Source organism: Silene latifolia, chromosome 9 (assembly GCF_048544455.1).
Source record: "Silene latifolia isolate original U9 population chromosome 9, ASM4854445v1, whole genome shotgun sequence".
Lineage (NCBI taxonomy): Eukaryota > Viridiplantae > Streptophyta > Magnoliopsida > Caryophyllales > Caryophyllaceae > Silene > Silene latifolia.
In genome coordinates, this window is record NC_133534.1 from 195,591,127 (window position 1) to 195,617,839 (window position 26,713).

The window sequence follows — 26,713 nt, forward strand, 5'->3', positions numbered from 1 at the left end:
TGTTGATAACATATTACTCATTGAGAATAATGTACCAATGCTCTCCTCTGTGAAATAGTAATTGGGAGACTAGGAAAAGGTGTAATGTATTCTAGATTTTCGTATCTGTGTGTTAAATTTGAGAGAATATTGGCATAGAGTCGAGAGCCTTATGATGATGAGATCTTTCATATCTTAAACATCAACAAGGTTGAGTAGGTTATTCATATTGATAAAAGTGGAATTACTATGATAGAGTCATAGTCATTCACTAGAACTAAATAAGTTGTTGATCACATAAAATCGATTGCTAATGTTTCCGCCATTAGAATGATCATGTATGCCATTAAATGCACACGCCGCGATGAATCATATGCTTGGAGCACAATAAGTCAATAACAAGCGAATAAAGGTCTTTTGAAAGCCATAAAGAACATCCTTTAAGATTCTTGAGGAGAATTGAGAATTCGTTCTTATGTTTGGATGATATACTAAGTTGTGTATTGAAGGGTTACACAAACTCTAGTTTCCAAACCTATAAGGATTTATCGAAATCCTAGGCTGATTTTATTGACTTAAGAGTAAGAGACTAGAGAAATGTTTTAGTTTCAACCATTGCAAGTTCTACAAACAGAATCTAAGTACCTTATGATAAGATGGTCAACAAAGGGACTAAGAGTAGATCCCTCTACCATAGACTTTATCACAAGTTATACGATAACAGTGGGAGCATATTGAAAGTATAAGAGCCTAAGTCTAGTAAGAAGACTGGACATCTACTTAGATAAATTCATGTCATTAGAAAATAACATTGAATAGAAGGAAATAGCAATTCATAAAGTTGGAATGTATGGATACATACTATATCCACTACCAAGCTTTTATTGCAATTTAACTAGTGTAAAATGTACATTATAGATTATAAGATATGAAGTAGTAATAAGGTATTGATTATTCATATATGATAATCGCATTTATCGTTCGAGTTTCTTTAAACTCATCCATGACTATGTTATATACAAATGGGTTGTTGAGACAATATTGAATCCCATTGAAGTGAACTGGTTTGACATAGTAACCCGTGTTTTCTGACGGCCTCTTTTAGTGTATAGGAGGTGACGTCTCGAACTAACTAGAGTGTGATTCGATTGATGGCAAGTTCAAGTGCCATAGGATCATATGGGATGACTAGTCGATCACATAGACAGACTGTATGAGACACTCTATCGGGCAGTGACCGCTTATAGAGTTCTTGAAATTCATAAAGGCTAGTCGTGGCAAGAGCTACTATAGTATTCTTATGAGTCAATTCTTTTGATTAGAGTCTATTCGCCCAAGTTGGCACAAATTTCTGAATGGCTTTGATTTATACTCTACGACTGTCGTAACTGAAGTCAAATGAGTATATTTTGGGTTATGATGAACTGTGGCTATACGAAGGGAATAGTGCGATAGAAATTGTCCACATCCTTGTCAGGGTTGTTTGAAATCTCAGGGCCACTCGAGGAGTAGTGAACTGAAAATGCGTGGCAACGCTCAGAAGTTATCTACGGTAGATAATTCCGGTCAGACGGTTACTTTCCAGATCGAGGAAACCACTCAATATATGATCAAATCCAAGTACGACCTGCAATACACCTTGCATTGAGTGGGAGATTGTAATAGGGCAAGAGAATTGGTGACGCACACTTGTCTCGGACAAGTGGGAGATTGTTGGAGTATGTGTCCTCAACAATAGTACGATCACATGATTAAAACTCAAATTAAGAATACGTAAGGGATGATTCAATTATAAGTCAACTGATCAATATTAATCAGTAATGATTGGCTAACTAGAGTTTGACATTACTGTCGTTTGACGGTGGTGGTCAGCTGATCCCTTAAGGTCACACTAATAGGACAACTCCCTTAATAGATAAGTTGATTAATTGTATATCGATACAAGTTGATCAATTCCTTAAATTTGAACAATTGTTTTGTTAGTGAGAATATTTATATCTTATTGTAAATTGATTAAATAAGATTTATTTTAGTAATTAAAATATTTCATTACTAAAATTGATTATTGTTTATGAAAAAATTAAGATAAGAATGAATGGTTAAATATAATTACAAAATGTTGTGAATTATATTAACATGTCCCATTTTATAACATGTAATTGTGAATTACTAGACAATTTGTTATATGTAATTTGATTAATTTATATACATATATATAATGATGTTTATTTGATAAATATGCATTAAATTAATTAATAACATGTCACATACTACATGTGACATATTGTGTGACAAATGACAAATTGACAAAATAAAATGGAAGTCCATTTTATAGAGGAGCACCGGTTTTTGTAGAGGAACTGGGTTTATTTGTGTTTGTTTATATTGTATGGCAAACATAATAATCACTCTATATTATAGTCTTACACACCTAGTTTTTGGATAAGAGAAAAAGTAAAAAGAGTGAAGGCCATGCATTGGCCTTCCACCTCCTTCTCAACCGGCTCCCCCTCCTTCTCTAATAGAGAATTGTTCTCTATATTTTTCATTCTTGAACATATTCATTTTTCTACCTTCTCACTTACATCTCTCTAAAATTAGTTTTAGAAACTTTAAAAATTGTTCATCTAAAATTCTAATTTCAACATATAAGATTACTAGTGTAGTAATAAAGATATTATTAGAATCATTTTAAGGGTCACTAGTATATTAATCTAGTTAGTTAATATATTAGTTTAAGGGTTTTGTTTTGGGTGCAACAAGAGGAGAATCTCTATATTTGGGATTTTGGAGGATCATCCATTACATTTAAGCTCAAGAACAAATAAGGAAGGTGACCTTATTTGTGCCCTTATTTCGGGCCATATTCAAAGTAATGAATATTATTCTCTCCTTATATCTTATTTAGTTATGCATGCACTATATCTTAATGAACTCACATTAAAATGTTAATTAGTTCACAATTAGAAATGTCTTATAAGAGGTATATGAACCTAACAGTATATATATAGATATCATATATGTTTGTCGTTTTGCATAAGAGTATAGATGGCTGGAAGCGTTGATTTGAACATGCGGGTAGTGTACGAGTCAGCATGACTCGATCGAGTGGGGGGCACTCAATCGAGTAGGTGAGAGACTCGATCAAGTGGGTGTAACTCGATCGAGTGGGATGTTTTTTATTTCTGGGCAGTAGCCTGTTTTTGGGCACTCGATCGAGCCTGTTTGAGCACTCGATCGAGTAAGTAGGTGGCTCGATCGAGTTTGTTTTTGGTTGCTTTCTGATCAGGTTCTGGATCCGAGGCACTCGATCGAGTAAGTGGGTAACTCGATCGAGTGGCCTCAACTCCATCGAGTAGGTTTTAGAACTCGATCGAGTAGATGTTGTACAGGTTGTTTTCGTGTTTTGAGATATAGGATGTGTGTTCATGTTTAGCTTTTCTTATATAGTTTCAAGATGCCGCCAAAGAGAACCGCGTTGTATGTCAGGGCTGAAAACATGAGTGTGGATGAGATTGTTATGATGCTGGAGCACCAAGATGCTTTGACAGAGGCTTTAAAGAAATTCTGGAAGGATAAAGAGGCGGGAGCAAGTCATGCCAAGATAAGTATACATATAGCGAGGTTTAATTCAAAAGAGTATATGGGCACGGGTGCGCTAATTCTGCTGGATAATTGGCATAGAGAGATGGAGAACATACTCAATTTGGTTCATTGCCCAGAGGAACTTCGAGTGGAACATGCTGCGTTCTACTTGACGGAAGCAGCTGGAGAGTGATGGGATAAAGTTAGGATGAGTGCTCTGGACTTATATGTGAAACAAGGGTTAACTACTATACCATGGGATGAGTTTAAGAGGGCTATGAGGCGAGAGTTTGTGCCGGAGCACGTGCGTAGCAAGCTGAGAAAGGAGTTTGATGATTTCAAGAGAACTTCTGATATGACAGTTGGTGAGTACTATCATAAGTTCAACGAGAAATCTAGGTACGCAGAGGATATGGGGCTGAGCCAAGAGAACTTGGCATTGAGATTTGAGAAAGGGTTGACACCCAAGATCATGGAGAAGTTGTCGGTAGGGGGTCCTTACAGATGTTAAGGAGGTGTATGAGCGTGCCAGGAGAGCTGAGAGGTTGCTGGAGATAACTAAGGATAACAGAGAGAGAGAGCTTATGAGAAGAGGAAGGCTGAGAGTAAGGGTGCTGGCTAGTCTAGTTACAAGAGGGGCGGCCATAACCAGGTGAGAGCTTACTCTTCGGGGTCGGGGTTTAGCGGTGGAGCTTCTTACGGGCGTGGCCGTGGTGGTGGTAGCAGCAGTTGGGGTTTATCTTGCTTTAGCTATGGCGGTGTGGGCCACAAGAGGCATGAGTGTACCAGTGCTGTGAACGGGGGTTTCCAGAGACCATCACGGGGGAGTTTCTCTCTGGGTCTATCTCAGAGTTATGCTAGTAACAGGTCGGCTGGGTCGTGGAATAATCGGGACGGTCAGAGTAACAATAGTGGTGGGGCTAACCGCAATGGCGGTAATTCATATCAGTGATCGGCGACGAACAACAACAATCAGGGATCGGCTGTTAAGCCGTCTACTTCAGCTAGTACTGTCCAGGGAGATGGACAGAAGACCAGTGGTAAGCTGTTCATGATGGAGAAGAAAGCAGCTGAGGATGATGCTTATGTGATCATGGGTACTTTTCTTGTTAATGAAGTCTTTACCTTTGTTTTGTTTGATTCGGGAGCGTCACAGTCGTTTGTATCATCGAGTTATGCTAAGCTTTTGGGTTTGAGTGAGTATGAGTCTATAAAAGAGGAATTTTTTATACCGTCGGGTGAGTCTGTATCTTGTGGGAGGTTGTATAGAGGTGTGTCTATGATAGTTGGGCAGGTTGACCTACCAGTGGACTTGTTAGAGTTACCCTTAGATGGTTTTGAGATGATAGTGGGTATAGACTGGCTGGGTATGTATAAGGCTAAGATAGACTGTCATCAAAAGAGGGTTTCTTTGAGAGGTCCTAAGGGGATTAGTGTGTCTTATCGTGGGGTTTGTTGTCAAACCCAAAGTCAATTTGATTACAGCAGTGACCTTGAAGTCTTATCTGAGGAAGGGATGTTCGTTGATCTTATGCCATGTGAGAGACCATAGTATGGAGAGTCTGACAGTTGAGTAGATACCAGTGGTGGGAGAGTTCTCAGATGTTTTTCCAGATGAGATACCTGGTTTGCCACGGAAGACGGAGATAGATTTCAGTGTTGAGCTAAAATTGGGGACGGGGCCAATCTCTAAGGCACCGTACCGTATGGGTCCTAAGGAGTTGGAGGAGCTGAAGAAACAGCTAGATTATTTGATTGAAAAGGGATACATTAGACCTAGAGTATCACCGTGAGGAGCACCAGTCTTGTTTGTGAAAAAGAAAGATGGGAGTTTGAGGTTATGCATCGATTATAGAGCTGAACAGAATTACAGTGAAGAACAAGTATCCTTTACCGAGGATAGATGATTTGTTTGATCAATTAAACGGTGCAGCGGTCTTTTCTAAGATCAATTTGAGGTCGGGTTATCATCAGGTGAAGATTCGAGATGAGGACATACCGAAGACAACTTTTATATCGAGGTATGGTCACTATGAGTATGTTGTGATGCCGTTTGGGTTGTCTAATGCACCTGCAGTGTTTATAAATTTGATGAATCGGGTCTTCAGTCAGTTTTTGGATAGGTTTTTTGTAATACTTCGTATTTATGAGTCTTCGGGTACTCTATCGAGTAGGCCTTACGCTGTCGAGTAAGGGTGAGTTACGTTTTAGAATAGTTTCTGACCTGTTGGGTACTCGATCGAGTAACTAGGATACTCGATCGAGTAAGGGGGTACTCGATCGAGTACCTTGGGTACTCGATCGAGTAGCCGGTTTACGGGGAGTTTTTCTAGGGTTTTGTTAATTATGCGATTAAGATATATAACCTTCGTCGTCATTATTCTAAACACTTTTGAAAAACCTAATTTACTGTTAAAGAGAGAAAGCAAGTACGTTCTTAATCCTAATCGCATCGTTAGCAAATCCCGGAGTTTGGAAGGTCGGTTTTCATCGTTGGTTATACCGTTGAGATCCTTGCGTCGAGGGTAAGATCTATGTACCCTTTTTGTTGTCTTTCCTTTGTTTTGGTTAAACCCTAATATAGGGATTTGGGGGTTTTTGAGTAGTATGTGATTTGGTAGCATTTGTATGTTGTATGATAGGAGGAGGTTTCGTAGAGGAAGCTTTTTGATACAGCTGTAGAGACCGTCTGATACTGTGCTTTCCATGTAGGATTTCCTACTCAGTATTAGTCCCATAATGGGATGATTGTTGATGTGTTGAGATTGATTGTTTGCTATAGTAATTGTATTGTGACGGCTGTGATTGTGATTGTGATTGGTTGTCTATGTTTCTCGAGGCGTGCCCTCGGCTGAGTGGGGTCACTTGCGGGAGTGGTTTCACGCCCTAGTTTCTTCTTTCGTGGAACCCGCCACGAAGGGATGTGCACATTAATGGACGGGGTTATCGCTCATTATGAGGAGCGGGGATTTGGTGGGTACGGCTGCGGTCCCCCATGGCGGGGACAGTCCAGTGGACGGATCGGTGATTGAGATTGTTGGAATTGGTGTGGTTGTGTGTGTGATGAGTTAAGTGTCTGTTTATCTTATTGTTGATATATATTGAGTTGTGTGATTAGTATTGACCCCGGTTGTTGTTTTGTAAACTTGCGGTGATCCATTCGGTGATGGTGAGTGAGATATTGAGCAGGTATGAGATGAGTACTTGGGATAAGTTTGGGATTGCCACGATATGATGATAGAAGTCTTCATTTGTAGCTTAGTAGTTTCTTTACATTTCAGTTAGAACAGTAAAGAAGTCAGTTTGAGAACATGTATTATACTTTTGGTTTTGGTTTCGAGAATTGTAACCCTTCACTAAGTATTTCTATTTAAACGTTGTTTCTTTATTGTTTATTTGATTATCATTGCCTCGGGTAACCGAGATGGTAATATCTTCATACCTGAGTGGTCCTGGTAAGGCACTTGGGGTATGGAGGTGTTACAAATGGTATCAGAGCGACGATTCTGAAACCTGTAACCAATGAACCTAATGAACATAGGGAGTCAATTAAAATGAACCCGGGGTAAAGGTTGTAGGAGCTAATGCAAAGGCTTGGGAGACGTCCTGATGTCGCGAACTCGCCCTACAATTTTGAACCGGTCACATGGGAGGTGTATGTCAAGGTCGTATGCGTTGTTTGGTTAGCTTGTGTGTGTATGTGATGAAGTGTGTGTAACCGTTGGGTGTTTGCGGTAGGAAGTTGAGAATGTGAAAGAAAGGTTGATGGTATATGTAGAATTGATGTTGGAATGAAAACATGTTGGGTGTTTACAATGTGGCATTTAATAACATGATATAATGATTTCGTAGATCGTATGAAAAGATGCGTAGCATTATATGCTTAGTTATGATATAATGTTGGTTTTATAAAGTTTTTAGCATCTTAGAATATGATATAGCATGCGGGTAGCGTTTCTGAGTTAGCATGACTCGATCGAGTGGGACTAACTTGATTGGGTGGGTTTTTGACGATTTTGAGTCCAGAATCGTGTTTTTGGGCACTCGATCGAGTACCTCGGGCACTCGATCGAGTAGGGGGTCACTCGATCTAGCTACTCGGTCGAATATGTCAGAGATCAGAAGGTCTGTTTGGGGTCTGATGTTAGGGCACTCGATCGAGTAGCCTGTTACTCGATCGAGTGTGTTTTGGAACTCGATCGAGTAGGGCCTGGGCAGCTTGTTTTTGTGTTTTGAGGTTTTAGCGCGTATGTTTATATCCACCCTTTTCTCATATAGTTTCAAGATGCCGCCCAAGAAGACTGCTTTGTATGTAAGAGCTGAGCTTATGAACATAGATGACATCGTTAAGATGTTGGAGCATCAGGATGCTCTTACTGAGGCTTTAAAGACTGTGGGGAAAGATAAGGATAAGGATAAGGAGAAAGAGGTTGCTCACTCTAAAATCAGCCTCTATATAGCGAAGTTTAACCCGAAAGAGTACAAGGGGGTTGGGGAGCCTAACCTTCTTGATAGCTGGCTTAGAGAGATGGAGAACATATTAGATTTGGTTCACAGTCCTGATGAGATAAGAGTGGAACAGGCTGCATTCTATTTGAGGGAGGCAGCTGGTAAGTGGTGGGATACGGTGAAAGTGAGTGCTAAGGAGTTGTATGTGAACCAAGGTTTACCTGCTATACCTTGGGAAGAGTTTCGTAGAGCTATGAGAAAAGAGTTTGTACCGGAGCATGTGAGGAGTAAGTTGAGGGAAGAGTTTTGAGTTTTAAGATGACCGCCGAGATGTCGTGGCCGAGTACTACGGGCGGTTCAATGACAAGTCTAGGTATGCTGAGGATATGGGTTTGAGTGAGGAGAATTTGGCGTTGAGGTTTGAGAGGGGGTTGACCCCTAAGATTATGGATAAGTTACCCGTGGGAGTCCTTACTGATGTTAAGGAAGCTTATGAGAGGGCTGGAAGAGCTGAGAGGTTCGTGGAGATGGCTCAGGAGAGGTCAGGTGGTGAGAAAATGAAGTCTGAGAGCGAGGGTGGTGGCCAATCTAATCACAAGAAAGGCAACCACAATCGGTCTAAGGGGTTTTCTTCCGGGTCGGGGGTTGATCTTTGGGGCTTCCTATGGGCGTGGTCGTGGAAGTGTTAGTGGTAGTTGGGGAGTGACCTGCTATAGCTGCGGTGGTGTAGGCTACAAGAGACATGAGTGCACAAGTGCACCAGGAACCTTCCAGAGACCTGCACAGAGCTATGCGAGCAATAGACCGGCTGGGTCATGGCCAAACCGGGAAGTCGAGTTACAGAGTGGAGGCAACCGCAACGGCGGTAATTCTTATCCGAAACCACCAACGAACAACAACAACAATCAAGGGTCGGGTGCTAAGCCGACCACATCGCCCAAGATCTTGTCCGGGGAGGTGGACGGAAGACCGAGTGGAAAGTTATTCATGATGGAGAAGAAAGCAGCTGAGGAGGATGCACACGTTATCATCGGTACTTTTCTTGTTAATGGTATTCATACCTTTGTTTTGTTTGATTCAAGGGCTTCTCAGTCGTTTGTATCTTCGAGTCATGTTAAACGGTTGGGTTTAAGGGTGTATGAGTCTGTCAGTGAGAAAGTTTTTATACCTTCGGGTGAGTCTGTATCTTGTGGGAGGTTATATAGGGATGTACCTATGATAGTTGGGCAAGTTGATTTCCCTGTAGACTTGCTAGAGTTTCCTTTTGACGGTTTTGAGATGATAGTTGGGATGGATTGGCTGGCAAAGTATAAAGCTAAGATATTTGTCATCAAAAGAAAGTGTCTTTAAGAGGTCCTAAGGGCGTTAGTGTGTCTTATCGTGGGTTTCTAGTCAAACCCAAAGTTAAGTTGATTGCAGCTGTTACTTTGAAGTCATATCTGAGAAAGGGATGTCCTTAATTGATATTGTGCCATGTGAGAGATGACCGGATAGAGGGTCCGACAGTTGATCAGATACCAGTGGTGGGAGAGTTTGAGGATGTGTTTCCAGAGGAGATTCCGGGGTTGCCGCCGGGAAAAGAGATAGATTTCACAGTAGAGTTGAAACCAGGGATGGGGCCAATCTCTAAGGCACCGTACCGTATGGGTCCTAAGGAGATGGAGGAGCTTAGGAAGCAGTTGGATGATTTGATAGAGAAGGGGTACATTAGACCTAGTGTATCGCCGTAGGGAGCACCAGTTCTTTTTGTGAAGAAGAAAGATGGGAGTCTGAGGTTGTGTATAGACTATAGAGAGTTGAACCGAGTGACGGTGAAGAATAAGTATCCTTTGCCAAGGATAGATGACTTGTTTGATCAGTTGAGTGGTGCATCAGTCTTTTCTAAGATTGATTTGAGGTCGGGGTACCATCAGGTGAAGATTAGAGAGGTGGACATACCAAAGACAGCTTTCACGTCGAGGTATGGTCATTATGAGTACGTGGTGATGCCGTTTGGGTTGTCTAATGCACCGGCAGTGTTTATGGATTTGATGAATAGGATATTTAGACAGTTTTTGGACAAGTTTGTAGTGGTGTTTATCGATGACATCCTAGTCTACTCTAAGACTTAAGAGGAGCATGAGGAGCATCTGAGGATCGTGTTGCAAACTTTGAGGGAGCATGAGTTGTATGCTAAGCTATCCAAGTGTGAGTTCTGGTTAGAGAAAGTTGTTTTTCTGGGGCATGTGATCTCTAAAGATGGAGTAGCTGTGGATCCGGCAAAGATAGAAGCAGTGACAAAGTGGGAAGCACCAAAGAATGTTGCTGAGATCAGAAGTTTCTTGGGTTTAGCTGGATACTACAGACGGTTCGTGAAAGATTTCTCCAAGATAGCTAAACCCATGACAGCGTTGATGAGCAAAGAGAACAGGTTTCGTTGGGATGAGAGTTGTGAGACGGCGTTCCAAGCATTAAAGGAGCGTTTGACCACAGCTCCTGTCTTAGCATTGCCTGAAGGAATCGAGAACTTTGAGGTTTATACAGATGCCTCAAAGAATGGGTTGGGATGTGTGTTGATGCAGAACGGTAAAGTGATTGCCTATGCTTCTAGGCAATTGAAGCCTTATGAGGAGAACTACCCTACTCATGATCTGGAGTTGGGTGCAGTGGTGTTTGCTCTCAAGATTTGGAGACATTACCTTTATGGAGCAATCTTTAATGTATTTTCTGATCACAAGAGTCTCAAGTATATTTTCACTCAAAAGGAGTTGAACATGAGACAGAGGAGGTGAATGGAGCTGATTGGCGATTATGACATGGAAATTATCTACCATAAAAGGAAGGCCAATGTTGTTGCTGATGCTTTGAGTAGGAAGAGTGTACATTCTCTGTGTACAGCTATATCTTTGATGAGACTGAGAGATGAGGTAGCGAGGTTTGGGATACATATGATGCAGAAAGGAGATGCCATGGGCGATATGACAGTGCAGCTTGAGTTTTATGATGACATTCGAGGTAAGCAGGCGTTGGATCCTAAGATGATTGAGTGGAGAGCTGGAGTAGAAAAAGGGACAGTGTCTCGATTCTCTATTCATACAGATGGTAGTTTGAGGTTTGATGGTAGGTGGTGTGTTCCTAACGATGAGGAGTTGAAAAAGACTATCATGACAGAGGCACATTGCACACCTTATTCAGTTCATCCAGGTGGAGACAAATTGTACAAGGATTTAAAGAACACGTTTTGGTGGCCTGGGATGAAGAAAGAGACAGCTGAGTTTGTGTCCCGTTGTTTGACATGCCAGAGAGTTAAAGGGGAACAGCGACGACCACAAGGTAAGATTCAGTCTTTAACGGTGCCTGAGTGGAAGTGGGAATCCATGTTCATGGATTTTATCGTGGGTTTGCCAAAGAGTCAACAAGGTAACAACATGATTTGGGTAATAGTGGATCGACTGACCAAGTCAGCTCACTTTATTCCAATGAAAGATATATGGACTAAAGCACAATTGGCTATGGCCTATCGAAAGAACGTGCTTAAGTTACATGGAGTCCCTAAGGACATAGTGTCTGACAGAGATGCGAGATTTATATCAAGGTTTTGGAAAGAGTTGCAGGAATCGTTGGGAACAACTTTGAAGATGAGTACAACATTTCATCCTGCGACAGACGGACAGACTGAGAGAACAATCAAGACTCTTGAGGATATGTTGCGAGCTTGTGTGATGGATTTTGGTGGTAGCTGGGAACAGAGGTTGTACTTGATAGAATTTTCATACAATAACAGCTATCACACTAGTATTGGTATGGCACCGTTTGAGGCTTTGTATGGGAGAAGATGTAGGAGTCCAATTTGTTGGGACGATAGTGCTGAGGCAGTGGTTTTAGGACCAGAGATGGTACATGAGATGGTTGAACATATTAAGATAATCAGGGAACAGATGAGAGCAGCTCAGGATAGGCAAAAGAGCCACTACTACAAAAACAGGCAACCACAACGGCCCTTTAACAACGCTTATTCACGAAAATCATCAAAACACGTTGTAGAATTTTTTCCGCGAATTTTACCAAACTTAATGACAACGGTTATGCGTTGTTAACCGTTGTTATTTCTTTTAACAACGGGTCATACTTAAACAACCGTTGTTAATAAAAAAACTAATAACAACGGTTAAATTTTAACCGTTGTTAATGGTTTGGCGCCAAATTAGTGAAAAGTAATCACAACGGTTATATTAGAACCCGTTTTTAATACGTTTTAACAACGGTTGTAGTCTCAATAACCGTTGTTATTAATATTATGAAAATCTTAAGAACAACATATTGCTTTATTCTGCTATACGCTACAAACACAAACACAAGCTAATACTGCTACTATATCATCCTCCATTCCTCCCTGATCGTCTCTCTGTCTTCATCTCCGTCACTGTTGTCACGTCTTCTCTCCCTCATCGCGCGTGTTTATCAATCAGGTATATAAATGTTTCTTAGCAACGCTTATTTCGTTTATTTGTTTGCCTATTATTGTATTTTCTGAATTAGTTGCCTATTATTACGAATGTAGAATAATGACTCGAACTTGGATGATTGATGCAAATATGAGTGACCGCACCTACAAGGATGGTTTAGCTGAATTTTATGAATTCGTTTAGAACAATTTGAAAGGTTCTTCTAGTATTGCATGTCCTTGTGAAAGATGCGGTAATATTAGCTATATGGCTTTTCCGGACGTTAAAATACACCTAGAAAAGTGGAGATTTAGTCGATCCTATACACTTTGGATTTTTCATGGGGAATCATTAGAGGAAGAGAATAACTCTGAAGAAGATGATGTTGAGGTACACGAAAGGCTAACTGATGATCCTGAGTTTGCCGAGTTTTTGAGTTGGAAGAGTTGGAAGTAGAGAAGTTGAATGTTGGGTCTATAGATAATGAAGAGAATGATGATGATTCCATTGCTTTTGAAGATGTAGGTGATGACACTAGTAATTGGGATGACCTTATTAACAACATGTATGAGAAGTTGTGTGAGTCTGAAGCACCTCTTTATCCTGGTTGTAAGTTCACAAAAATGTCTGCTGTGGTGAAGTTGTATAATATCAAGGGGGCAAATGGGGTGAGTGACACGTGTTTCACTAGTTTTTTAGCCTTGATAAAGGAGTTGCTTCCGGATGGTAATGTTCTACCTGTTAAGACATATGAGGCGAAAAAACTAATAAGAGGAGTGGGTATGAAATATGAGAAAATACATGCATGTCCAAATGATTGCATATTGTATCGGAAATTATATCAAAACTTAACCAATTGCCCTAAATGTTTGGAGTGGCGTTATAAGGATAAGGAAGGGATCCCGGCTAAGGTGTTGTGGTATTTTCCATTGATACCAAGAGTCATAAGGATTTATGCGAATCCCGATGATGCAAAAATGTTAACTTGGCATGAAACAGGAAGAATAAATGATGGAAAGCTAAGACACCTGGCAGATGGTAAGCAATGGAAATCGTTCGACGCTAAGTATCCCGAGTTCGGCAATGAACCTAGAAACTTACGTCTAGCGCTGTCCACCGATGGAATGAACCCACACGGAAACATGAGTAGCCAACATAGTACTTGGCCAGTAGTGTTGGCTATTTATAACTTACCTCCATATGTGTGCATGAAAAGAAAGTATTTGATGTTGTCGTTGTTAATTTCCGGCCCTAAACAACCCGGAAATGATATAGATGTATATTTGGAACCTCTTCTAGATGATTTGCGATTGTTGTGGGATAGTGGGATAGAAGTATTTGATGCATATAAGAACGAAACTTTCAATTTGAGAGCGATGTTATTGTGTACAATAACCGACTATCCGGCTTATGGCGACCTTTCGGGCACACAGTTCATGGGAAAGAGGCTTGTCCATTGTGTGGGGAGGATATCGAGTCCGAATACTTGAAGTCTTCTCGTAAGTATGTGTATATGGGAAATAGGAGGTTCTTGTCTCATGACCATTGTTATCGCAAGATGCAGAAAGCATTCAATGGAAGACAAGAACTTCGTCAACCTCCTAGAATTTTGAGTGGGCATGAAGTTTATCGGAAAGTAAAGCATATTGAGATAGATTATGGGAAGAAGAGCGGCTCTAAATTGTCTACTCGTGGGTATAAGAAAAGATCCATATTTTTTGATAAACTTCCATATTGGCCGACTGGAGGTCGCATTGCCTCGATTTCATGCACATTGAGAAAAATGTCCTGTGATAATATTATCAATACCCTTCGAATGTTCCTGGTAAAACAAAGGATAACGCCCAGCAGCTAGGGAAGATATGAAAATGATGGGTATTAGGCTAGAGTTGGCACCACAGAAGAGAGGTAATCGTACATTTTTACCGCCAACAGCTTTTACCCTTTCACGGAATGAGAGAAAAGAGTTCTGTGCATGCTTGAATGGAATTAAAGTGCCACATGGTTATTCGTCGAACATCAAAAGCCTAGTGTCGATGCAAGACCTAAAACTCACCGGGTTAAAGTCACATGATTGTCACACTTTGATGCAACAATTACTACTGGTGGCTATTCGTTCCATTTTACCTGAAAAGGTAAGATATGCTATAACTAGATTCTGTCTCTTCTTCCAGTCCATATGCGAGAAAGTCATCGATCCCGATGACGCGGATTCATTGCAGGACCTCGTTGTAACCTCTCTTTGTCAGTTGGAAATGTATTTTCCACCCTCTTTCTTCACTATCATGATTCATCCGACCATTCACTTGGTTAGGGAGATTTTGTACCTTGGGCCCGTGTACTTGAGATACCAGTATCCTTTCGAAAGATTGATGAAAGTCTACAAGGACTATACATCTAATCGGTATCGTCCAGAAGGTTGTATTGCTGAACGCGCTATTTTAGACGAAGCTCTTTCATATTGTTACGCTCATCTCTCCCCGAAGGAGTTGATTGGCGTTCCTAAGAATCGTCATAGTGACTGGATGACCGGAAAAGGTATTAGGGGCCGGGTTGAAAAAATTGTGACACGTGAAATGTTGCATTTAGCACACATGTATGTGCTAAACAACGAAGATGAGGTGCAACCTTATATTCAACAACACAAAGATGAGCTCAAATACGATCACCAAAACAAGACCGAGAAGTGGATTGCGAACGAGCATACGAAGACGTTTCCGGAGTGGTTTAGGAATATTGTCTTACGATTATCGATCAAACTGGTGATGACATCTCTCCTAGGTTACTACGTCTTGGTTTAGGTCCAAATGCCAGGGTCACCTTTTACAACAGATTTGCCATTAATGGATATACTTTTTACACCCGCGAGCAAGATGAGGTGAGCACAATGCAAAATAGTGGTGTGAGTTCTGAATTTGAGGCAATGCACTTTGCTACTTCAAAAGATAAAAAGCCTATTTGGGGAAAATGCCTTTATTATGGTGTTATTCAAGAAATATTGGTACTAGATTACATTGATTTCACAATGCCTTTGTTTCGATGTAATTGGGTTGATAACAACATCCATTGTGTCCGAAAGGATAAGATGGGATTTACGTTGGCCAATCTGGGTAAGGTTGGCAATAATAAGGATGATCCTTTCATAATGGCATCCCAAGCTAAACAAGTGTTCTATGTCACCGATCCTATGGATAAGAAGTGGTCTGTTGTACTGTCTATAAGAAAAAGAAGGAGTAGTCCATCCGATAATGATGATGATGATGATCAGGATGTCGTTTTTGAGGGAATGGATCGTCTATCACCGTATCTTATTTCGACGATGTTGACACCGATCATGAGGACACTGAAAGCATCTATATGCGTGATGACCATGGTGAAGGTATTTGGGTTAACGAAGAAACTATGACATCCAAGAAACGTCCCCGATCCCGAGATAGTTCATCGGACACATACGATATATGCATGCATCTTTGGTGTAACTTGTCTTATTTTCTTGATCTTATTATTAGATGTGGATCTTTGGTGTTGAAATTCTTTGAATAATGTATTGTTACAGTTTGGACCTGTAATGGAATTACTGATAATTTTTAAAAAAAAGAGGTTCAACAATAACAACGGTTATATTTAAATTACCCGTTGTTAATACTTTTAACAACGGGTGTAGTACCTCTACCCGTTGTCAATTATTTTTTTGACATATTTCATTTTGGCGCAAATTTGGTGAAAATATATTACAACGGGTATATGTTACCCGTTGTAATAAACTTTTGACAACGGTTGACTTTTATTGACCCGTTGTTATTAACATATAACAACGGTTCTTCTTTGAGCACCCGTTGTTAATAGTTTGTCTTAATAAAAAACTAATATAGAAACCCATCCAAAGATGCCATACACAAACTAACACACACAACATTATTACTCCAACCGTTGGTATCCTGTGTTAATCCTTCTCTCTTCCTCGCTTTTTACATTCTCGTCGCCGCCGCCGCCCGATTCCGACGCCCTTGATTCCGTTGCCTTCCCTTATCATCCCGCTCGTTCTCTTTATCATCATCATCAACAGGTATGTTCACTTTAATTTTGTGTTTCGTCATTAGGGTTTTAAGACGATCATCTTGTTTCTTTTTTCATGCATTTGTTTGTTTTTCGTCTTCTTTGTTATCTTTATCATCCCGCATCATCTACTTTACTCCTCTTATCGGGGTTTAGGATTTTAGAAGCTCAATCTGTTGTTTTAAGTTTTCATTCCTATTAGGGTTTAGGGTTTTAGATAATACTCTGCATGTACGTTGTTAAGTTGTTCATATCCAGCTATATCATTCATATTTGGTTTTTAGGATTATCATGGGTGAAAAACGTAAAAGAAGTCAAAAGAATAATGAGCCTGGTGATAATAAGCCTGGTGAGAGGGGTGCTACGAAGTGCAAGAAAGTCCTTGCAGCTATAGCCGCTAAAAAAGCAGTGTTCGAAATAACATGGAGTGAGAAGGGTTTCCCTCTTTTGGTCCAAATGCGGGTCTTTTCTCCGGTTGGATTGGTGCTTGCACAAGACAGTTTGTGCCTATCCATTTAGAGGATGTTAAAAGTTTGAATCCAAAATTGGCGGAGTTATACTTGGCTCGTATAAAGGAAGGCTTTATTATACCCGATGAAAGTCATGATGAGTATTTAATGCATAAGGCGTTTGAGGTCCATAGGCGGTGGAAGTGTGGCGTTGCTAGGGATTGGTTGTATGTGGACAAGGCAACGGGGAGATGCGTAAGAGCCCACCGGAAAACAAGTGTCCCACCATCAAGCAGGAAGAATGGGATCTTTTCAAAAAGATGAGAACTACTGAGAAGTTTCAGGTTAAATATCCTCGCCTTTTAACGATTTACCTATCATTTTTTTAATTAATGAGTCCTTTATATAATGTTTTTATTATCTCATCTACTTGCGCTTTTATATAATTATTTGAAGGCCGTTAGCAAAAGAAATCGTGCTAACATTTCATGCAAGAAGGGGAAATTCTATGGTTCTCGAGGCGGATTCTGAGAAAGATAGAAGAGGACCTCGTAAGTAGCATGCATTATTGCCCTGTGAGACTTTATTTTTTTAATCACACTTGGACTTGCATTGATACACATTTACGTGTATAAATGTTACCATGTTAATGTGTAGGTGGCAAAGGGAGTGAAAGAGGTGGATCGGCATGTAACTTATAAACATGGGCACACGCCTAAAGGATCCCGGTCGTCGCATGACAAATACGATGTGGAAGTTTTGGCCAACATAGTAAGCATTATTTTATTAAGACGAGTTCATTACTAACTTTATTATTTTAGTCACAAATATAATTTGAAGTTTATTTAATATATTATAGGATAACGTATTGAAAGAGGTAGAAGAAGGGAAATTCACTCCCAATGGTCGTAATGACGTTCTTGCTAGAGCGATCGGCCGACCCGAACATCCAGGTCGTTTGAGGGGCGTCCGTTACAGGTTGGAGTAACGAAATATTATGGGAAAAAGCGCCGAGATAAAGAAGAAAAGGAAGACTAAGTCCGAGAACGCCGACATGGTAACATTTATTCTATTATTTTCATTTAAGTTCAATTCACATGTTATTGTTGGGATAAAAATTGCTGACACATTACATTCTTGGCAAGCGACTTGATTAATGGCATCCGTAGTACTAAAGCTGAATCTTTGGAGGTAAGCTTTAGAAGAAGAAGTGAAGATGATGGAGGATGTCATTTCTAAAGGGGGTAATAATAATAAGGTACAACAGATTGGTGAAGAGGCCGCTACTACCTTGGCAATACATGAGAAGGAAGTATCGGTCAACGAGATTCAGAAAGATCGGGTACCTAATAATGCTTCTGAAGTTGTAACAACTAAAGCCGATCAGGTACCTAATATACTTCCTTATTTTTCTTTTTTGTTTTTTTTTTGGGTAAGATCGGGGGTGTGTTCACCGCCAACTTCGACATGGTGCCATTGAATTGGTTAATTTTATTAGGTAAATAATGGGTCTGAAAAGGAGATGCAACTTGATGAGAAGACGGTGATGGAAAACAACATACATCCCCTTCAAGTCGGTTCCTGTTTTCGTAAGGTATGCATGAAGTGTTTAATTAGTTAAATTTATATGAATGCTGAAGTTTGTGCAAAAATCGGCCCTGAGACGAAAGCGTTGTTGCAAAATCTTTTGAATTTGAAGCGTTTTTGCAAAGATATAATAATAATGTATGTATGTGTATATTCTTCAGGCCGTAAACAAGAGGCCGATTATTCTTGCCGACCCTAATAGAATCGAAAAGCCACCCGTGCGTGTTGGCCGGGTCTCGTAGAAAACAAATCTGCAGCAAAGAATGAAATCGTAGTTCATGGCGAAAAACTTTTGCCGAATCATAGAATAGTAGAGATAACTACGGTCAATCCAGGCCATGAAAAATTTCCATTACTGTCCCGATTCGTGACGACATTACCATTACGGGAGATGCGCTTGGAAGTTTCATCCAATGGCCGATACTCACATCTACTTGGCGAAGATATCTCCGCCGCCTCCTTTGAGCAAAAGCGGAAAGCAGTTGGGGTTAGAAGAAATACCTTTATATATATATATATATATATATATATATATGTGTTACATTTTTAATTGTTGAATGTTTTTATATGTTAAATTTATATGTTATTTTTTTTTTGTAGGGAACAAAAAAGGCGGCTTTGGCGGATAAGCCTAAGTCCACAGACATGCCAACAACCTCGACTTCACAACAACTTGATGAGGTATGTATTTAATTAACTTCTCCATTTTTTTAAAAATTAACTTCGCCCCTTTATTTATATTTTATCTGTATTTATAAAAAGCATGGTAATTTTGTGTAGGGGACAAAAAAGACTGATAAGCCTAAGTCCCCAGTCTTACCTGCTACTACTACCTCATCATTGAAAGAGCAGGTTGACGAGGTATTTAATTAAGTACGCTTTTATTTTTATTACTCCAACTAGGATATGTTACCTTTGGATTTTTTATTATTTTAATTATCTATACTACATGTGTAGGCTGGTGGTAGTAGCACCACATCAAAGACTCATTCTTTCCCGGCCGTGAAAGTTAGGAGTATAAACTCCACAAAATATAAAGGGAAGGATTACATGCAAAAAGTAAGAACGGGGACGATGATGAGACTGTATGAGGAGGCTGGCCATCGCATAGCCTCCGAGCAACTGATAATTATTCCGCTCGAGGAGGATATTCTAGGGGCTGAGCGCCAAGCATGCATATCATGGGATCTGCTAGCCGTATGGGCTGGACTAGACCAGATTGATGTCCAACACATATTTGTTTGGATGAAGTAAGTTTCTTAATAAATAATTTCATAGTCTAATATTTTGACTACTAGGTAGATAGTGTTTTAAATACCGGAATTAATACCGTAATAATGTAGGATATTGCAAACCAGAGTGATCCCCGAGAAGAATATTCCATCTGATCAATACGGATTCTTGTGCCCCTATGTTTTATCTTTATTTATTGCGGATTTCTCGTTCGAACAACGGGTAGATTATATTGCTCAGCAATTGGCGACAACCAAGAAGCTGATTTTTGGCGTTTATAATGAAAAAGGGTAATAAACAAATTAATATTACGTTTCCCCTACAATTGCATTTTCATAACTAATATATGTACTTGTTAATAATGATGATGTCTCTTGATGTAGGACTCATTGGGTGCTAGCGACCATCATGCCGAAACAAAGAAAAAGTTTTCGGTTGGACTCTTTACATAATCAACCAAGCGAGACTTTTAAGCACTTGATTAAAATGTAAGTTTATAATACTGATTTATTTATAATAACATTTTCAATTTTTATTTATAGAAAAAAGCTCGTTCATATTTTTTGCCCCTAAAAAAATTAGTTTCTGCCTCCTTTTTTATTTTTTAAAAAAAGGGCCTTTAAGAAGAAAAGAGCAAACGAGGAGGATCAACCCACGAACGATTCGATGTTGGCCCCGATTTTTTTTCGATAACGGGGTACGTGCTCAAATACAATAACATTAAGTGCAAAATCTGTGTTTAATACTAATACAATACCTAAAGTTCAAGATTCAGATGTGAGCCTTCTCTCGTCTGTTTTTTTTATGTAATAATAGGCCCTCGCCAGCCGGATAGCATACAATGTGGATACTACGCTTGTTGGTTCATGTTGGAGATTATTAGGCGAAGATATCTCGTTATTCCAGAAAGGGTTAGTAATAATTTAAACATGTGTTTATTACTTTTTTTAAATTAGAGCTAATGTTGTCTTGCAATTCTTTGTTATATATACCATGATGTTGCTAATGTTGTCTTGCTTGTTGCTATATATACCATAATGTATTCTCTTTGTTTTTTCATGAGTATGTAATCAACCAGTCACAACAGATTGAGCAATACTCAAGTATAGATATAGACGAGGTAAGAGACATGTGGGGCAACTACGTCTTAGAATATATATAGATAGAAATTTTTTTGTTGAAGTTAGGGAATGATTAATTAGTTCATGTAAATTCAACTCCTTGTAATTATATATATATATATATATATATATGATGCTGCTGTTGTATGTGGTTGAATTGAATCTATTGAGTTCGATGAACCCACTATGATTTATCTTTGGTCTTTGTATATATGGTCTTTTGATATATGCAGGTTTTGAATGGCATGAAACAAATTTAATTTTTCAGAACATTAGGTGTACGTAATAAAAACGGTTACTAAAAAAAACCGTTGTGAATACCTTTCACAACGGTTAATAAAACTAACACCGTTGTGAATGACATTTACAAATACCCGCGCATAATATTCAACAACAGGTTTTAATCAAAGAACCGTTGTTAAAAGTATTCACAATTTTGGAGGTAAAATTACAACAACGGGTATTAAACAAAGAACCGTTGTTACTAATAATTTCAACAACGAGTATGTAACATAAACCCGTTGTCAAAAGACTTCATAATTTTGGAGGGAAAGTTACAACAACGGTTATACATACGACAACCGTTGTTATTTTATTCCCTCCAAAATTTTAAAACACTTTCCACAACGGAGAACACCCAACAACAACGGCTTTTAACCGTGGTGAATACTTTAGACAACGGTTTCACTAAATAAGCAAACCGTTGTAAATACCTTCTACAACGGCCGCTTTAACAACGTCCGCTTTTTTATTTTACAACGGTTTTTACCCGTTGTTAAAGGCTGTATCTGTAGTAGTGAGCTATGCAGATCTACACCGCTGAGATATAGAGTTTCAGGTTGCGGACAAGGTTCTTTTGAAAGTGTCTCCTATGCATGGGATTATGAGATTTGGGAAGAAAGGCAAGCTAAGTCAGAAGTTTATAGGGCCTTATGAGATCTTAGAGCGAGTTGGGGAAGTTGCGTATCGTCTGGCTTTACCAGCTGCGTTAGAGAGAGTGCATAATGTGTTTCATGTATCGCAGCTGCGGAAGTATGTGAGTGACCCGTCACATGTGTTAGAGGCAGAGAACTTAGAGCTCGATGAGTCCTTATCATATCTTGAGGTGCCTAAGCAGATTCTTGACCGAAAGGTTAGGAAGACTAGGAGTGGTGAGACAGTTTTGCTTAAGATCCTTTGGTCTAACCACGAGACTGAGGAAGCTACATGGGAGCCAGAGGAAGCTATGAAAGAGCGATACCCTTTTCTGTTTGATCAGGTATGTGTGGTTACGAGGACATAACCTTGTTTCTTTTAAGGGGGTAGGAGATGATCGCAAAGAGTTTTTAACCGTTTTATACCCTTTTTGTATGTTGTGTCGGTATGTTTGTCGGGATGAGTTGGGTTAGTAACATGTTTTATGTTGAGTTTTGTTTTGGTAGTGAGTCGGAAGCGTTGGGGGAGTACCTTTGTTTAGTAGTGGTTTGAACTTCGGGGATGAAGTTCTTTTTAAGGAGGGAAGACTGTAATACTCCGTATTTATGAGTCTTCGGGTACTCTATCGAGTAGGCCTTACTCTTTCGAGTAAGGGTGAGTTGCGTTTTAGAATAGTTTCTGACCTGTTGGGTACTCGATCGAGTAACTAGGATACTCGATCGAGTAAGGGGGTACTCGATCGAGTACCTTGGGTACTCGATCGAGTAGCCGGTTTACGGGGAGTTTTTCTCGAGTTTTGTTAATTATGCGATTAAGATATATAACCTTCGTCGTCATTATTCTAAACACTTTTGCAAAACCTAATTTACTGTTAAAGAGAGAAAGCAAGTACGTTCTTAATCCTAATTGCATCGTTAGCAAATCCCGGAGTTTGGAAGGTCGGTTTTCATCGTTGGTTATACCGTTGAGATCCTTGCGTCGAGGGTAAGATCTATGTACCCTTTTTGTTGTCTTTCCTTTGTTTTGGTTAAACCCTAATATAGGGGTTTGGGGGTTTTTGAGTAGTATGTGATTTGGTAGCATTTGTATGTTGTATGAAAGGAGGAGGTTTCGTAGAGGAAGCATTTTGATACAGCTGTAGAGACCGTCTGATAGTGTGCTTTCCAGGTAGGATTTCCTACTCAGTATTAGTCCCATAATGGGATGATTGTTGATGTGTTAAGATTGATTGTTTGCTATAGTAATTGTATTGTGACGTCTGTGATTGTGATTGTGATTGGTTGTCTATGTTTCTCGAGGCGTGCCCTCGGCTGAGTGGGGTCACTTGCGGGAGTGGCTTCACGCCCTAGTTTCTCCTTCTGTGGAACCCTCCACAGAAGGGATGTGCACATTAATGGACAGGGTTATCGCTCATTATGAGGAGCGGGGATTTGGTGGGTACGGCAGCGGTCCCCCATCTGGCGGGGGTGGTCCAGTGGACGATCGGTGATTGAGATTGTTGGAATTGGTGTGGTTGTGTGTGTGTGAGTTAAGTGTCTGTTTATCTTATTGTTGATATATATTGAGTTGTGTGATTAGTACCGACCCCGGTTGTTGTTTTGTAAACCTGCGGTGATCTATTCGGGGATGGTGAGCAGATATTGAGCAGGTATGAGATGGGTACTGGGATAGCTGGGATTGCCACGATATGATAGAAGTCTTCCGCTGTAGCTTAGTAGTTTCTTTACATTTCAGTTAGAACAGTAAACAGTTAGTTTGAGATCATGTATTATACTTTTGGTTTTGGTTTCTTGAATTGTAACCCTTCACTAAGTATTTCTATTTAAACGTTGTTTCTTTATTGTTTATTTGATTATCATTGCCTCGGGTAACCGAGATGGTAATATCTTCATACCTGAGTGGTCCTGGTAAGGCACTTGGGGTATGGGGGTGTTACATTTTTAGTGGTCTTTATCGATGATATCTTAGTCTACTCTAAGACTAAGGAGGAGCATGAGGAGCATTTGAGGATATTGTTGCAGACTTTGCGAGAAAATCAGCTGTATGCGAAACTGTCTAAGTGTGAGTTCTGGTTAGAGGAAGTTGCTTTTTTGGGGCATGTGATTTCAAAGAAGGGTGCGGCTATGGATCCTGCAAAGATAGAGGCAGTTACTCGGTGGGAAGCACAAAAGAATGTGGCAGAGATCAGGAGTTTCTTGGGTTTGGCAGCGTACTATCGACGGTTCGTGAAAGACTTTTGCAAGATAGCCAGACCTATGACATAAGCTTTGATGAGGAAAGAGAACAGGTTTCGTTGGGATGAAAGTTGTGAGACGGCGTTCCAAACATTAAAGGAGCGTTTGACCACAGCGCCAATCTTAGCATTACCTGAAGGGAGTGAGAACTTTGAGGTATATATAGATGCCTCAAAGAATGGGTTGGGATGTGTGTTGATGCAGAACGGGAAAGTGATTGCCTATGCTTCTAGGCAATTAAAGCCTTATGAGGAGAACTATCCGACACATGATTTTGAGTTGGATGCTGTTGTGTTTGCTCTCAAGATTTGGAGGCACTATCTTTATGGGGCGACTTTTAAGGTGTTTTCAGATCAGAAGAGTCTCAAGTACATCTTCACTCAAAAGGAGTTGAACATGAGGCAGAGGAGGTGGATGGAGCTGATTGGGGATTATGACATGGATATTATATACCATTAAGGGAAGGCTAATGTGGTTGCAGATGCGTTGAGCAGGAAGAGTGTGCATTCTCTTTGCACAGCTATGTCTTTGATGAGGTTGAGAGATGAGGTGGGGAATATGGAGATACATATGATACAGAAAGGGGATGCTAGAGGGGACTTGACAGTGGAGCCATATTTTTATGATGATATTCGCAGGAAATAGGATTTGGATCCTAAAATTAATGAGTAGAGAGCTGGAGTAAAGAAAGGGACGGTGTCTAGATTCTCTATTCATACAGATGGCAGTGTGAGATCTGATGGGAGATGGTGTGTTCCTAATGATGAGGAATTGAGGAAGATGATCATGACAGAGGCTCATTGCCCACCATATTTGGTACATCCAGGCGGTGACAAGTTATATATAGATTTGAAGAAGACTTTCTGGTGGCCTGGGATGAAGAAGGAAACAGCTGAGTTTGTGGCTCGTTGTTTGACATGTCAGAGAGTTAAAGGGGAGCAGCGACGACCATAAGGTAAGATTCAGTCCCTTGTGGTACCTGAGTGGAAGTGGGAGTCCATTTCTATGGATTTTATAGTGGGTTTACCGCGGAGTCAACAGGGTAACAACATGATATGGGTTATAGTGGATCGGGTGACCAAGTCAGCTCACTTTGTGCCGATGAAAGATACTTGGACCAAGATACAGTTAGCTTTGGCTTATAGGAAGCATGTAATTCGTTTGCATGGGGTGCCTAAGGATATAGTGTCAAATAGAGATGCGAGGTTCATATCACGATTTTGAAAAGAGTTGCAGGAGTTGGTGGGAACTACTTTGACGATGAGTACTGCATTTTATCCTGCGACAGATGGCCAGACAGAGAGGACCATCAAGACTTTAGAGGATATGTTGCGAGCTTGTGTTATGGATTTCGGTGGTAGTTGGGAGGAGAGGTTGGACCTGATTAAGTTTTCTTATAACAACAACTATCACACGAGTATTGGTATGGCACCGTTTGAGGCTTTGGATGGAAGGAGATGTAGTAGTCCGATTTGCTGGGATGATAGAGCTGAGGCCGTTGTTTTCGGACCACAGATGGTACAGGAGATGGTTGAACAGGTTAAGCTGATTAGACAAAAGATGAACGCGGCTCAGGATCGACAAAGGAGTTATGCAGATTTACATCATCGTGACATAGAGTTTCAGGTAGGGGACAAGGTTCTGTTGAAAGTGTCTCCTATGCGTGGGGTCATGAGATTTGGTAAGAAAGGAAAGTTGAGCCAGAAGTTTATCGGCCCTTATGAGATTTTGGATCGTGTGGGTGAGGTTGCTTACCGGTTAGCTTTACCAGCTGCTTTGGATAGAGTGCATAATGTGTTTCATGTGTCTCAGCTGCGGAAGTATGTGAGTGATCCTTCACATGTGTTAGATGTAGAGAACATCGAGTTGGATGAGTCCTTGTCTTATCTTGAGGTGCCGAAACAGATTCTTGATCGTCTAGACATGGGGAAACAGTGGTGCTTAAGGTTCTTTGGCCTAACCATGAGGTTGAGGAGGCTACTTGGGAGGCGGAGGAGGCCATGAGGAAGCGGTATCCGTCTCTTTTCGATCAGGTATGTGTGGTTACGAGGACGTAACCATGTTTCTTTTAGGGGGGTAGGAGATGGTCGGATAGAGTTTTTATATGTTTTATGTTTGTTTTAGCACAGTTAGTTATTGTCTTGAGTAAGTTTGAGTGTTGTTTTGGGAGGTGTGTTTTGAGTTTTGTTTTGAGTTGTGGTTATGTTATTGTATCGGGGTGGTGATAGTGTGTTTTGTTGTCGTCTATGGGTTGAACTTCGGGGACGAATTTCTTTTTAAGGAGGGAAGACTGTAATACTACGGTTTTCTATGTCTATGGGTACTCTATCGAGTGGGACTTACTCTGTTGAGTAAGTAGCGTTTTACGCAAAATAGTAGTCTGCCTGTAGGGTACTCGATCGAGTAAGTTGGGGACTCGATCGAGTAAGGGGCACTCGATCGAGTAAGTCACTTACTCGATCGAGTAAGTGTGTTTTACGGGTTTGTTTGGACGGGTTTTCTTAATAACGCGAGATTAATATAAAAGCTTTCGTCATTATTTCTTAAACACTTTTTCAACATTCTTAAACCTTTCAAAGAGATTAGAAGTTACGTTGTTCGCATTTCTCGCGTTATTGGAAAATCCCAAGGCTAGGTTTGTCGGATCATCTTGTTCTTTACGCCCTTGTGATCATCGTGTC

General features: G+C 40.3%; 1 long non-coding RNA gene across 1 annotated transcript; it reads left to right on the forward strand.

Annotated features, from left to right (window-relative positions):
* Positions 1-19,307: 19,307 nt before the first annotated feature.
* LOC141598435 (uncharacterized) lies at positions 19,308-19,939 on the forward strand. The gene is made up of 3 exons (XR_012523508.1): positions 19,308-19,390; positions 19,487-19,779; positions 19,873-19,939. It is a non-coding gene; the product is annotated as an uncharacterized LOC141598435 (long non-coding RNA).
* Positions 19,940-26,713: the final 6,774 nt, after the last annotated feature.